Source organism: Labrus mixtus, unplaced genomic scaffold (genome assembly GCF_963584025.1).
Source record: "Labrus mixtus unplaced genomic scaffold, fLabMix1.1 SCAFFOLD_105, whole genome shotgun sequence".
NCBI lineage: Eukaryota > Metazoa > Chordata > Actinopteri > Labriformes > Labridae > Labrus > Labrus mixtus.
In genome coordinates this window covers 15,001-27,500 of record NW_026870093.1, presented here as the reverse complement: position 1 = coordinate 27,500, position 12,500 = coordinate 15,001, and the positions used below count along the sequence as shown (strand labels likewise).

Sequence of the window (12,500 nt, the reverse complement as noted above, 5' to 3'; positions counted from 1 at the left end):
CACGCACTGAGTACTTCCTGGAAAAACCGTGGCAAGTGTTTAAATGAATCCGGGTTATTGATCTGGTACAGGTTGTCCTCGTTGTAGAGTCCAAAACTGCACAGATATTGTTTGAAGTGGTTTTTCCAAACTACGTTCCGGTTCTGGTCCATAAATTTGCCTATCAATTTGACTCTTAGTGCTACTTTTTTTGTAAGTAAATCAATCAAAGCTAGCCCCCCCTGATCTTTAGCCCCTATTATTGTTTTGTGAGCTATACTCGCTGCTTTGTTTTTCCAAATAAAGTCCCTAATGGTCTTTGAAATCTCCTTAAAGGCCCAGTCCGGAAGCGTACAAGTACTCAGCGCATGATTCACTTTGGACAACACGAGAGCATTTGTTACGGCTACCCTTCCTCTCAACAATAGACCCCTCGCTTTCCACAAATTCAATGTTTTTTTAATTTTACCCACCACCTCTTTCCATGTTACATCATCACATTCATTCTCATTTTTCCCCATATTCACTCCCAACACTTTTCTTCTCTCACACACCGTTTTAAATCCCCACTTATTAACTAGATTGGATTCCTTACCTAGTAACATAATTTCTGACTTATTTTCATTTACTTTTGCCCCAGATGCTCTTTCATAAGTTTGTACATGTTTTAATATTAATTCTATATCCTCCTCTCCTTTTACCATTATATTCACGTCATCTGCATACTGTATTATTTTTACGTTTTCCTTACCTATACCTTTTATGTTTACGTCTTCCGATATCAGTGCTGCCAGCGGCTCTGCTACCAAGCTGTACAACAGCGCTGACATCGGACATCCTTGTCTCACTGACCTTGATATTTTAAAAGAATCAGTTAGTTCCCCGTTACATTTTATCTTGCTTTCCGCTCCTGTATACAACATATTTATCCATTCTCTCATTCTCTCTCCGAATCCAAACTTCTCTAACACCTTCCCCATGAACCCGTGATCTACTCTGTCAAAAGCTTTATCTAAATCAATCCCTAGCCATATTCCCCCCTCCCCTTCCATATCCCTGACCGTCTGTTTTATTGAAATGATTGAGTCTGCTATGTCTCTGTTTGGTATACTGTATGATTGTGTTTGTTCTATGATTGTTCCTATTACCTCCCTGATTCTATTGGCTATTGTTTTCGCTATGATTTTGTAGTCTGTGTTGAGTAGGCTGATTGGTCTGTAGTTGTCCAGATTTTTATTGTCCCCCTTGTTTTTGTAAAAAATAGTAACCACCCCTTCCCCTAAACTTTTTGGTATATGTTTCACTTTTTCCATATATTTACTCAATTTGTTCACCAAGGGCACCAGCTGCTCTTTGAAAGCTTGGTAGAATTCCGCAGTTAGGCCATCGCTCCCAGGACTTTTGTTTTTGTTTAACCCCTCTAAAGCACTTCTGATTTCTCCCTCTGTAAACTCACAATCACACCACATTTTATCGTCCTCGCTTAGTTTTTTCTTTAAGGCACCCAAAGCTCTGTTCACACTCACGCTATCACACTCCTGTCTCGAAAACAGGCTTTCATAATAGCCCTTTACTATTTCTAAAATTCCCTTTTTATCTGTCACACTTTTACCTGCTTCATTTAATAATTCGTTTATTTCTGTTCTTTTTTGTTTTTGTTTTTCCAGACCTAAAAAAAAGGCTGTACTCCTCTCCCCCTCATACATATATTGTATTTTACTCCTAATGGCTGCACCCCTACTCTTTTTAAGTTCAATCACTCCCAACTGTTCTTTTAAATGTATGTATTTTTCGACACCTACATTATCTACACTGTCAAGCGATGCTATTTCCTCACTTAGTTGTTTTCTCAAATTCTCTTCCTTTCTATTTTCTCTCCACTTTTTCTCTTTACTATAATTGATACACTTAGTACTTGTACATTGTACTTGATAATTAGTACAATTTGTCTCCTGGAGAACACCCTCTCCCATGGATGTAGCAATCTCCAAATATCAATGCATTGTTTCGTTATCATTATATCTTTAAGTGTCCCCCTGCTCACATCCCCCTTAAACACATTATTTTTTGACACATCGGTGGGTGTCATCGCCACATTAAAGTCACCGATTATTATACAATTCCTTTCCCACCATTTGCTTATTGCAATGAAGAATGTTTTCCTTTCTTTTTCTCCATTCGGTGCATATATATTTATGATTCTTATATTTTTCGTTTCATACACACAGTCTATTACTATTATTCTTCCTTCTTTGTCTCCATAAACCAAATTTACCCCTGTTACCCGACCCGTTTTGACTAAAACCGCCACTCCTCTCGCCCTCGACGTGCCATTGGAGCAGAAAATATGGCCCACAAAGTCTTTTTTTATGTCTTCCACCAGGGAATCATCCCACCTGGTCTCCTGCAGGCACAAAACGTCATTCTGCAAGGAAAGAATCGCATGTCTTTTTTCTTTGTTCCTTAGTCCATTCACGTTAATCGAAAATAAATTAAAGGCCATTATCATAAAAATAAAAACAAAAAAAACGGATTTACAGGGGTTATTGTCAGTCATTATTTGTCCTTACATTTCAATTTTTTCACCAACTTTTTTCGTTGTCCAAGACTTAGTCTTTTTTGCGCACTCGCCAGTTCACCCACATCCATTTCGCTGCCCGTTTCATTGGGAATGGTGCTTTTACCCGTATTATTTAGCGTGATTTTTCTCCCTCCCGCCTGTCCAACACCACTCTCAGGCATCTCCCTCCCCTCTGTGCTCATGCTTACCCCCGGGTCTTCTGCCACGTCCCTTCCGTCTCCTTTTTTCCCTCTCTCGCTCGTTTTTCGCTGCTTCTGCTGTCCTCCCTCTCCAGCCAGCTCCGGCGTCTCCAGCTCGCACTCTGACGCCCGTTCTCCTCCGCTCTCTCTGCTCTGCTCCATTTCTCCGTCACTGTTCTCGTCTTCTCTGATCTCCTTCCTGCTTGCTCCGATCACCTCCTTCTCCTCCGCCTCCTCCTCGTACACCTCCTCCGCCTCGTCTTCATCCTCGTACACCTCCTCCGCCTCGTCTTCATCCTCGTACACCTCCTCCACCTCGTTCTTGCTCTCCTCTCCGTTCTCACACTCACATTCATTTTCTCTTTTTTTACAGTTTGTGCATTTTGTGCTGTTCGCGCTGCACTCTCGCGCAAAGTGTCCCTGCACCCCACAGTTGTGGCACATAAATTCTGGACACTCTCTCAGGATGTGTCCCGGCTGGATGCACATCCTGCACACTTTTTGTTGTCTATCATGTATTACTCTAAAGTATTCGTTCCCCATCACAGTGTTAAACTTTGTGGAGTAAGGGAGTGACTGTACCTGGTCATTAAATCTGACCCGGACAAACCTCGTTCCGTCAGCTATCATTGTTCCAGGCCACATTCTGCGTTTTATTGGTGATGTCGGTTTCACTCCCCATCCCGTCAGCTTCCAAACTATTTCTTCATCTGTGATATACGCTGGCAGGTTTAAAAAAGACACCACCAGCTCATCATTATTTAGTTCTCTCGCCACGACTCTGGTCTCTCCGATCTTAAATCCATCCAGCAGCCTTTCCTTTCCTTTAATGTTGCTCACCGTCACCTCCAGTTTTTCAGGTCCCAGGGTTCTGCACGCCAGCAGGCCCCCACAGATCATTTTTATGTTGCTCATGACGTGATTTAGAGGAACTTTGTCTCCCACCATTTCAATGTTTAGTGTTAGTTTTCTCTCAAAAGACACTTTTGCTTCCTCTTTTTCTGCTCTCTCGCCACCTCTCCCATTCTCTGCATGCGGAGCAATCAGCCCGCCGCTCCTCTCTCTTCCTCTCTCTCTGTCATCCATTCCGTTCCCTGTTTCATTTGCCGTTTTCATCCGTCCTTTTTGTCCGTCGTTCTTCTCGTTGTCGTTTAATCCATTCCTTTGTTTCAGTGCCATGTTTGTTTGTTCACGTTGTTGTCCGTTCTCTTTTCCTTTTTCCATCTCTCCAGTCCGTGGTCCTGTCATCTTTGTGATCCGTCCGTGTGAGTTTGCTCGCGACATACGAGCAAACATTCACAAAAAACAAAAATTCTTCACAAAATTGTGGAAAAAAAACAGGAAAAAAGGTGAAAAGAAAAACGATCCCCCTAACAGTCAGTGACTGCTGGGGGACATTCACTCACAATCTGAGGTATTTAAATAAATCCAAAGCGCATCCAAAAAACAAACAAATTAGTCCAGCTGTCCTGCTCAGTACTGACACGTCAGCTCTCCTTCAGCACCACACAAACTCTGACAGCAAAAGGGGCGTGTTCAGGGTGGTATGGCCATAAGCCATTATTGTGTGCAGAAAGGGGACTTTTAAAGATGTCATGCCCTTGATTCTGGCTGAATTTTTGGACATGTGAATATGTCTCTATATGAAAAAAAAAAAACATATGATCAAAAAAATGAAAAAGCTTACAGCACCTGGTATTCCCAGGCGGTCTCCCATCCAAGTACTAACCAGGCCTGACCTTGCTTAGCTTCCGAGATCAGGCGTGTTCAGGGTGGTATGGCCGTAAGCCATTATTGTGTGCAGACAGGGGCCTTTTAAAGATGTCATGCCCTTGATTCTGGCTGAATTTTTGGACATGTGAATATGTCTCTATATGATAAAAAAAACATATGATCAAAAAAAATGAAAAAGCTTACAGCACCTGGTATTCCCAGGCGGTCTCCCATCCAAGTACTAACCAGGCCCTACCCTGCTTAGCTTCCGAGATCGGACGAGATCAGGCGTGTTCAGGGTGGTATGGCTGTAAGCCATTATTGTGTGCAGAAAGGGGCCTTTTAAAAATGTCATGCCCTTGATTCTGGCTGAATTTTTGGACATGTGAATATGTCTCTGTATGATAAAAAAAACATATGATAAAAAAAAATGAAAAAGCTTACAGCACCTGGTATTCCCAGGCGGTCTCCCATCCAAGTACTAACCAGGACCGACCCTGCTTAGCTTCCGAGATCTGACGAGATCGGGCGTGTTCAGGGTGGTATGGCCGTAAGCCATTATTGTGTGCAGAAAGGGGCCTTTTAAAGATGTCATGCCCTTGATTCTGGCTGAATTTTTGGACATGTGAATATGTCTCTATATGATAAAAAAAAACATATGATCAAACAAAATGAAAAAGCTTACAGCACCTGGTATTCCCAGGCGGTCTCCCATCCAAGTACTAACCAGGCCCGACCCTGCTTAGCTTCTCAGATTGGACGCGATCGGGCGTGTTCAGGGTGGTATGGCCGTAAGCCATTATTGTGTGCAGAAAGGGGCCTTTTAAAGATGTCATGCCCTTGATTCTGGCTGAATTTTTGGACATGTGAATATGTCTCTATATGATAAAAAAAAACATATGATCAAAAAAATGACAAAGCTTACAGCACCTGGTATTCCCAGGCGGTCTCCCATCCAAGTACTAACCAGGCCCGACCCTGCATAGCTTCCGAGATCTGACGAGATCGGGCGTGTTCAGGATGGTATGGCCATAAGCCATTATTGTGTGCAGAAAAGGGCCTTTTAAAGATGTCATGCCCTTGATTCTGGCTAAATTTTTGGACATGTGAATATGTCTCTATATGATAAAAAAAAAACATATGATCAAAAAAATGAAAAAGCTTACAGCGTCTGGTATTCCCAGGCGGTCTCCCATCCAAGTACTAACCAGGCCCTACCCTGCTTAGCTTCCGAGATCGGACGAGATCAGGCGTGTTTTTTTTTTTTTTTATTATCAAAATTACAAAAACATTTATAATTCTTTCACATCATTTACAACAAATGCTATTACAATACATACACCCTCTAAATTAACCCTCCCCTCTGACGCAAACGGCACCCTAAAAACAATAAAAACATAGCATCAGGAAAAAAAACTCAAACCACCCCTGATACCCCCAACTCATGACAACTCTTCTGAGTCCCTCCCCCAAAGCAAACACCCCTCTGAAAACAAACCACAAAAACATACAAAAACCCCACAGTATTCTCAAAAAACCACTGAGAAAAAAAAAACCACCAAATCAAATCACCCATTTTCCCCATGACCAAAAAAGAAGCCCTCGTACCAAAAAAACAAAAACAAAATAATTTAGACATCCCACATAATTCCCTCCTCATTTACTCTACACACATTCGCACCTTCCACAAACATTCTCACAAACTCACTCTCATTCGCTATGTACAACAATTTAAGATGTGCTTTCCATTCATTCACAAACATTCTCCACACATTCATTTTCTTACTTTCATACAGTGCATAATTCCTTCTGTTAAAAACCGCTTTTCTTGCAAAAGCCAAAATTATATTCATTACATTGTGATTTTTTTGTTTTGTTCCCACCCCCAACAACACCGACAATTCCCACCCCCTTTCATTCCAACACTCATTCTTACTGCATTTCCCCAACATTTCTCTTATTTTTCCCCAAAAATAAACCAATTCCCCACACGTAACAAACAAATGTATTAAATCCTCATCCGTACTTTCACATACACAACACTTTCTTTCATACCTCTCCTTATGGATCTGATGCAGGACGATGCAGGTGAAGATCCTCCTGTGCCTCAGTTTGAAATCTAGGTCAAATATTGCATGTGGTGTATGCGGAATGTTAATGTTCTTCCATATCATGTTGCTTGTTATGTCCGGGTATGTGTCTGTCCATTTTACTTCGGATGTGGGTTTCTGTATTCTATGTGTGATTGCGCACCTATACCAAATTTTTGTAGTGACATCTGTAATGTTGTGTTTCTTCTCCCCTAGGCACAGGGAGATCCCCCCCACATCGTCCTGCATCACTCCCTCCTTCTCTTTGATTAATTTTTCCCATTCGCTCGACAAAGACAATTTTACATTTGCAAACACTCTCTCAATCACATCCTTTCTGCACACACACCCTTTATTTTTTAAACCCCTCACCACCATTTGTAAATCAAAATCCCCCCCACAGTTCAGTAAATCCCTTATTCTAATATATCCCGCTTTCGACATAGCTTCACACTTAATTACCCTCTCCCCATTTTTAAAATACGGGCTCGAGAGGAAGGGCAGTCGTAGCACTGACCCTCTCGTTCCGCACTCTGGTACAGTCCAGGATGAAACCTGATACCACGCACTGAGTACTTCCTGGAAAAACCGTGGCAAGTGTTTAAATGAATCCGGGTTATTGATCTGGTACAGGTTGTCCTCGTTGTAGAGTCCAAAACTGCACAGATATTGTTTGAAGTGGTTTTTCCAAACTACGTTCCGGTTCTGGTCCATAAATTTGCCTATCAATTTGACTCTTAGTGCTACTTTTTTGTAAGTAAATCAATCAAAGCTAGCCCCCCCTGATCTTTAGCCCCTATTATTGTTTTGTGAGCTATACTCGCTGCTTTGTTTTTCCAAATAAAGTCCCTAATGGTCTTTGAAATCTCCTTAAAGGCCCAGTCCGGAAGCGTACAAGTACTCAGCGCATGATTCACTTTGGACAACACGAGAGCATTTGTTACGGCTACCCTTCCTCTCAACAATAGACCCCTCGCTTTCCACAAATTCAATGTTTTTTTAATTTTACCCACCACCTCTTTCCATGTTACATCATCACATTCATTCTCATTTTTCCCCATATTCACTCCCAACACTTTTCTTCTCTCACACACCGTTTTAAATCCCCACTTATTAACTAGATTGGATTCCTTACCTAGTAACATAATTTCTGACTTATTTTCATTTACTTTTGCCCCAGATGCTCTTTCATAAGTTTGTACATGTTTTAATATCAATTCTATATCCTCCTCTCCTTTTACCATTATATTCACGTCATCTGCATACTGTATTATTTTTACGTTTTCCTTACCTATACCTTTTATGTTTACGTCTTCCGATATCAGTGCTGCCAGCGGCTCTGCTACCAAGCTGTACAACAGCGCTGACATCGGACATCCTTGTCTCACTGACCTTGATATTTTAAAAGAATCAGTTAGTTCCCCGTTACATTTTATCTTGCTTTCCGCTCCTGTATACAACATATTTATCCATTCTCTCATTCTCTCCCCGAATCCAAACTTCTCTAACACCTTCCCCATGAACCCGTGATCTACTCTGTCAAAAGCTTTATTTAAATCAATCCCTAGCCATATTCCCCCCTCCCCTTCCATATCCCTGACCGTCTGTTTTATTGAAATGATTGAGTCTGCTATGTCTCTGTTTGGTATACTGTATGATTGTGTTTGTTCTATGATTGTTCCTATTACCTCCCTGATTCTATTGGCTATTGTTTTCGCTATGATTTTGTAGTCTGTGTTGAGTAGGCTGATTGGTCTGTAGTTGTCCAGATTTTTATTGTCCCCCTTGTTTTTGTAAAAAATAGTAACCACCCCTTCCCCTAAACTTTTTGGTATATGTTTCACTTTTTCCATATATTTACTCAATTTGTTCACCAAGGGCACCAGCTGCTCTTTGAAAGCTTGGTAGAATTCCGCAGTTAGGCCATCGCTCCCAGGACTTTTGTTTTTGTTTAACCCCTCTAAAGCACTTCTGATTTCTCCCTCTGTAAACTCACAATCACACCACATTTTATCGTCCTCGCTTAGTTTTTTCTTTAAGGCACCCAAAGCTCTGTTCACACTCACGCTATCACACTCCTGTCTCGAAAACAGGCTTTCATAATAGCCCTTTACTATTTCTAAAATTCCCTTTTTATCTGTCACACTTTTACCTGCTTCATTTAATAATTCGTTTATTTCTGTTCTTTTTTGTTTTTGTTTTTCCAGACCTAAAAAAAAGGCTGTACTCCTCTCCCCCTCATACATATATTGTATTTTACTCCTAATGGCTGCACCCCTACTCTTTTTAAGTTCAATCACTCCCAACTGTTCTTTTAAATGTATGTATTTTTCGACATCTACATTATCTACACTGTCAAGCGATGCTATTTCCTCACTTAGTTGTTTTCTCAAATTCTCTTCCTTTCTATTTTCTCTCCACTTTTTCTCTTTACTATAATTGATACACTTTTTTTTAATTCTGACTTTTACACTATCCCACCACACATTCATATCTTCACTCTCATTCCACTCATATCCCACATCATTCAACAATCTTTCCATACTTTTCACAAACATTCCATCATCCAGCAAGCTTGCATTAAAGCACCATATCCCTCCTTTACGTACATTCGTTTCTTTTCTAAACGTGATTTCTATTCCAGCGTGATCGCTCCACATATTAGTTTTATATTCAACTTCTTTAATCCACCTCACTACCTCGCATGTCACCAAAGCATAATCTATTCTAGATTGTTTTAATCTATTCAGTACAATTTGTCTCCTGGAGAACACTCTCTCCCATGGATGTAGCAATCTCCAAATATCAATGCATTGTTTCGTTATCATTATATCTTTAAGTGTCCCCCTGCTCACATCCCCCTTAAACACATTATTTTTTGACACATCGGTGGGTGTCATCGCCACATTAAAGTCACCGATTATTATACAATTCCTTTCCCACCATTTGCTTATTGCAATGAAGAATGTTTTCCTTTCTTTTTCTCCATTCGGTGCATATATATTTATGATTCTTATATTTTTCGTTTCATACACACAGTCTATTACTATTATTCTTCCTTCTTTGTCTCCATAAACCAAATTTACCCCTGTTACCCGACCCGTTTTGACTAAAACCGCCACTCCTCTCGCCCTCGACGTGCCATTGGAGCAGAAAATATGGCCCACAAAGTCTTTTTTTATGTCTTCCACCAGGGAATCATCCCACCTGGTCTCCTGCAGGCACAAAACGTCATTCTGCAAGGAGAGAATCGCATGTCTTTTTTCTTTGTTCCTTAGTCCATTCACGTTTATCGAAAATAAATTAAAGGCCATTATCATAAAAATAAAAACAAAAAAAACGGATTTACAGGGGTTATTGTCAGTCATTATTTGTCCTTACATTTCAATTTTTTCACCAACTTTTTTCGTTGTCCAAGACTTAGTCTTTTTTGCGCACTCGCCAGTTCACTCACATCCATTTCGCTGTCCGTTTCATTGGGACTGGTGCTTTTACCCGTATTATTTAGCGTGATTTTTCTCCCTCCCGTCTGTCCAACACCACTCTCAGGCATCTCCCTCCCCTCTGTGCTCATGCTTACCCCCGGGTCTTCTGCCACGTCCCTTCCGTCTCCTTTTTTCCCTCTCTCGCTCGTTTTTCGCTGCTTCTGCTGTCCTCCCTCTCCAGCCAGCTCCGGCGTCTCCAGCTCGCACTCTGACGCCCGTTCTCCTCCGCTCTCTCCGCTCTGCTCCATTTCTCCGTCACTGTTCTCGTCTTCTCTGATCTCCTTCCTGCTTGCTCCGATCACCTCCTTCTCCTCCGCCTCCTCCTCGTACACCTCCTCCGCCTCGTCTTCATCCTCGTACACCTCCTCCACCTCGTTCTTGCTTTCCTCTCCGTTCTCACACTCACATTCATTTTCTCTTTTTTTACAGTTTGTGCATTTTGTGCTGTTCGCGCTGCACTCTCGCGCAAAGTGTCCCTGCACCCCACAGTTGTGGCACATAAATTCTGGACACTCTCTCAGGATGTGTCCCGGCTGGATGCACATCCTGCACACTTTTTGTTGTCTATCATGTATTACTCTAAAGTATTCGTTCCCCATCACAGTGTTAAACTTTGTGGAGTAAGGGAGTGACTGTACCTGGTCATTAAATCTGACCCGGACAAACCTCGTTCCGTCAGCTATCATTGTTCCAGGCCACATTCTGCGTTTTATTGGTGATGTCGGTTTCACTCCCCATCCCGTCAGCTTCCAAACTATTTCTTCATCTGTGATATACGCTGGCAGGTTTAAAAAAGACACCACCAGCTCATCATTATTTAGTTCTCTCGCCACGACTCTGGTCTCTCCGATTTTAAATCCATCCAGCAGCCTTTCCTTTCCTTTAATGTTGCTCACCGTCACCTCCAGTTTTTCAGGTCCCAGGGTTCTGCACGCCAGCAGGCCCCCACAGATCATTTTTATGTTGCTCATGACGTGATTTAGAGGAACTTTGTCTCCCACCATTTCAATGTTTAGTGTTAGTTTTCTCTCAAAAGACACTTTTGCTTCCTCTTTTTCTGCTCTCTCGCCACCTCTCCCATTCTCTGCATGCGGAGCAATCAGCCCGCCGCTCCTCTCTCTTCCTCTCTCTCCGTCATCCATTCCGTTCCCTGTTTCATTTGCCGTTTTCATCCGTCCTTTTTGTCCGTCGTTCTTCTCGTTGTCGTTTAATCCATTCCTTTGTTTCAGTGCCATGTTTGTTTGTTCACGTTGTTGTCCGTTCTCTTTTCCTTTTTCCATCTCTCCAGTCCGTGGTCCTGTCATCTTTGTGATCCGTCCGTGTGAGTTTGCTCGCGACATACGAGCAAACATTCACAAAAAACAAAAATTCTTCACAAAATTGTGGAAAAAAAACAGGAAAAAAAGATGAAAAGAAAAACGATCCCCCTAACAGTCAGTGACTGCTGGGGGACATTCACTCACAATCTGAGGTATTTAAATAAATCCAAAGCGCATCCAAAAAACAAACAAATTAATCCAGCTGTCCTGCTCAGTACTGACACGTCAGCTCTCCTTCAGCACCACACAAACTCTGACAGCAAAAGGGGCGTGTTCAGGGTGGTATGGCCGTAAGCCATTATTGTGTGCAGACAGGGGCCTTTTAAAGATGTCATGCCCTTGATTCTGGCTGAATTTGTGGACATGTGAATATGTCTCTCTATGATAAAAAAAACATATGATCAAAAAAATAAAAAAAGCTTACAGCATCTGGTATTCCCAGGCGGTCTCCCATTCAAGTACTAACCAGGCCCGACCCTGCTTAGCTTCCGAGATGGGACGAGATCGGGCGTGTTAAGGGTGGTATGGCCGTAAGCCATTATTGTGTGCAGACAGGGGCCTTTTAAAGATGTTATGCCCTTGATTCTGGCTGAATTTTTGGACATGTGAATATGTCTCTATATGATAAAAAAAAAACATATGATCAAAAAAATGAAAAAGCTTACAGCACCTGGTATTCCCAGGCGGTCTCCCATCCAAGTACTAACCAGGCCCGACCCTGCTTAGCTTCCGAGATCGGACGAGATCAGGCGTGTTCAGGGTGGTATGGCCGTAAGCTGTTATTGTGTGCAGACAGGGGCCTTTTAAAGATCTCATGCCCTTGATTCTGGCTGAATTTTTGGACATGTGAATATGTCTCTATATGATAAAAAAAGAACATAAGATCAAAAAAAATGAAAAAGCTTACAGCACCTGGTATTCCCAGGCGGTCTCCCATCCAAGTACTAACCAGGCCAGACGCTGCTTAGCTTCCGAGATCGGACAAGTTCAGGGTGGTATGTCCTTAAGCCATTATTGTGTGCAGACAGGGGCCTTTTAAAGATGTCATGCCCTTGATTCTGGCTGAATTTTTGGACATGTGAATATGTCTCTATATGATAAAAAAAAACATATGATCAAAAAAATGAAAAAGCTTACAGCACCTGGTATTCCCA

At 41.9% G+C, this 12,500-nt stretch overlaps 6 non-coding genes and 2 pseudogenes across 6 annotated transcripts; all 8 read right to left on the bottom strand.

Moving 5' to 3' along the window:
* Nucleotides 1–4,419: 4,419 nt before the first annotated feature.
* Nucleotides 4,420–4,528, bottom strand: LOC132960505 (5S ribosomal RNA; annotated as a pseudogene).
* Nucleotides 4,529–4,649: 121 nt separating this feature from the next.
* LOC132960431 (5S ribosomal RNA) lies at nt 4,650–4,768 on the bottom strand. Its single transcript, XR_009667366.1, has one exon. It is a non-coding gene; the product is annotated as a 5S ribosomal RNA (ribosomal RNA).
* A 121-nt stretch (nt 4,769–4,889) lies between these two features.
* Nucleotides 4,890–5,008, bottom strand: LOC132960612 (5S ribosomal RNA). The gene has a single exon (XR_009667404.1). It is a non-coding gene; the product is annotated as a 5S ribosomal RNA (ribosomal RNA).
* Nucleotides 5,009–5,130: 122 nt separating this feature from the next.
* On the bottom strand, nt 5,131–5,249 carry LOC132960437 (5S ribosomal RNA). The gene has a single exon (XR_009667369.1). It is a non-coding gene; the product is annotated as a 5S ribosomal RNA (ribosomal RNA).
* A 121-nt stretch (nt 5,250–5,370) lies between these two features.
* Nucleotides 5,371–5,489, bottom strand: LOC132960371 (5S ribosomal RNA). The gene has a single exon (XR_009667308.1). It is a non-coding gene; the product is annotated as a 5S ribosomal RNA (ribosomal RNA).
* Nucleotides 5,490–11,763: 6,274 nt separating this feature from the next.
* Nucleotides 11,764–11,882, bottom strand: LOC132960421 (5S ribosomal RNA). The gene has a single exon (XR_009667356.1). It is a non-coding gene; the product is annotated as a 5S ribosomal RNA (ribosomal RNA).
* A 122-nt stretch (nt 11,883–12,004) lies between these two features.
* Nucleotides 12,005–12,123, bottom strand: LOC132960444 (5S ribosomal RNA). The gene has a single exon (XR_009667375.1). It is a non-coding gene; the product is annotated as a 5S ribosomal RNA (ribosomal RNA).
* Nucleotides 12,124–12,476: 353 nt separating this feature from the next.
* LOC132960558 (5S ribosomal RNA) overlaps nt 12,477–12,500 on the bottom strand; it is a 109-nt pseudogene continuing 85 nt past the window's right edge.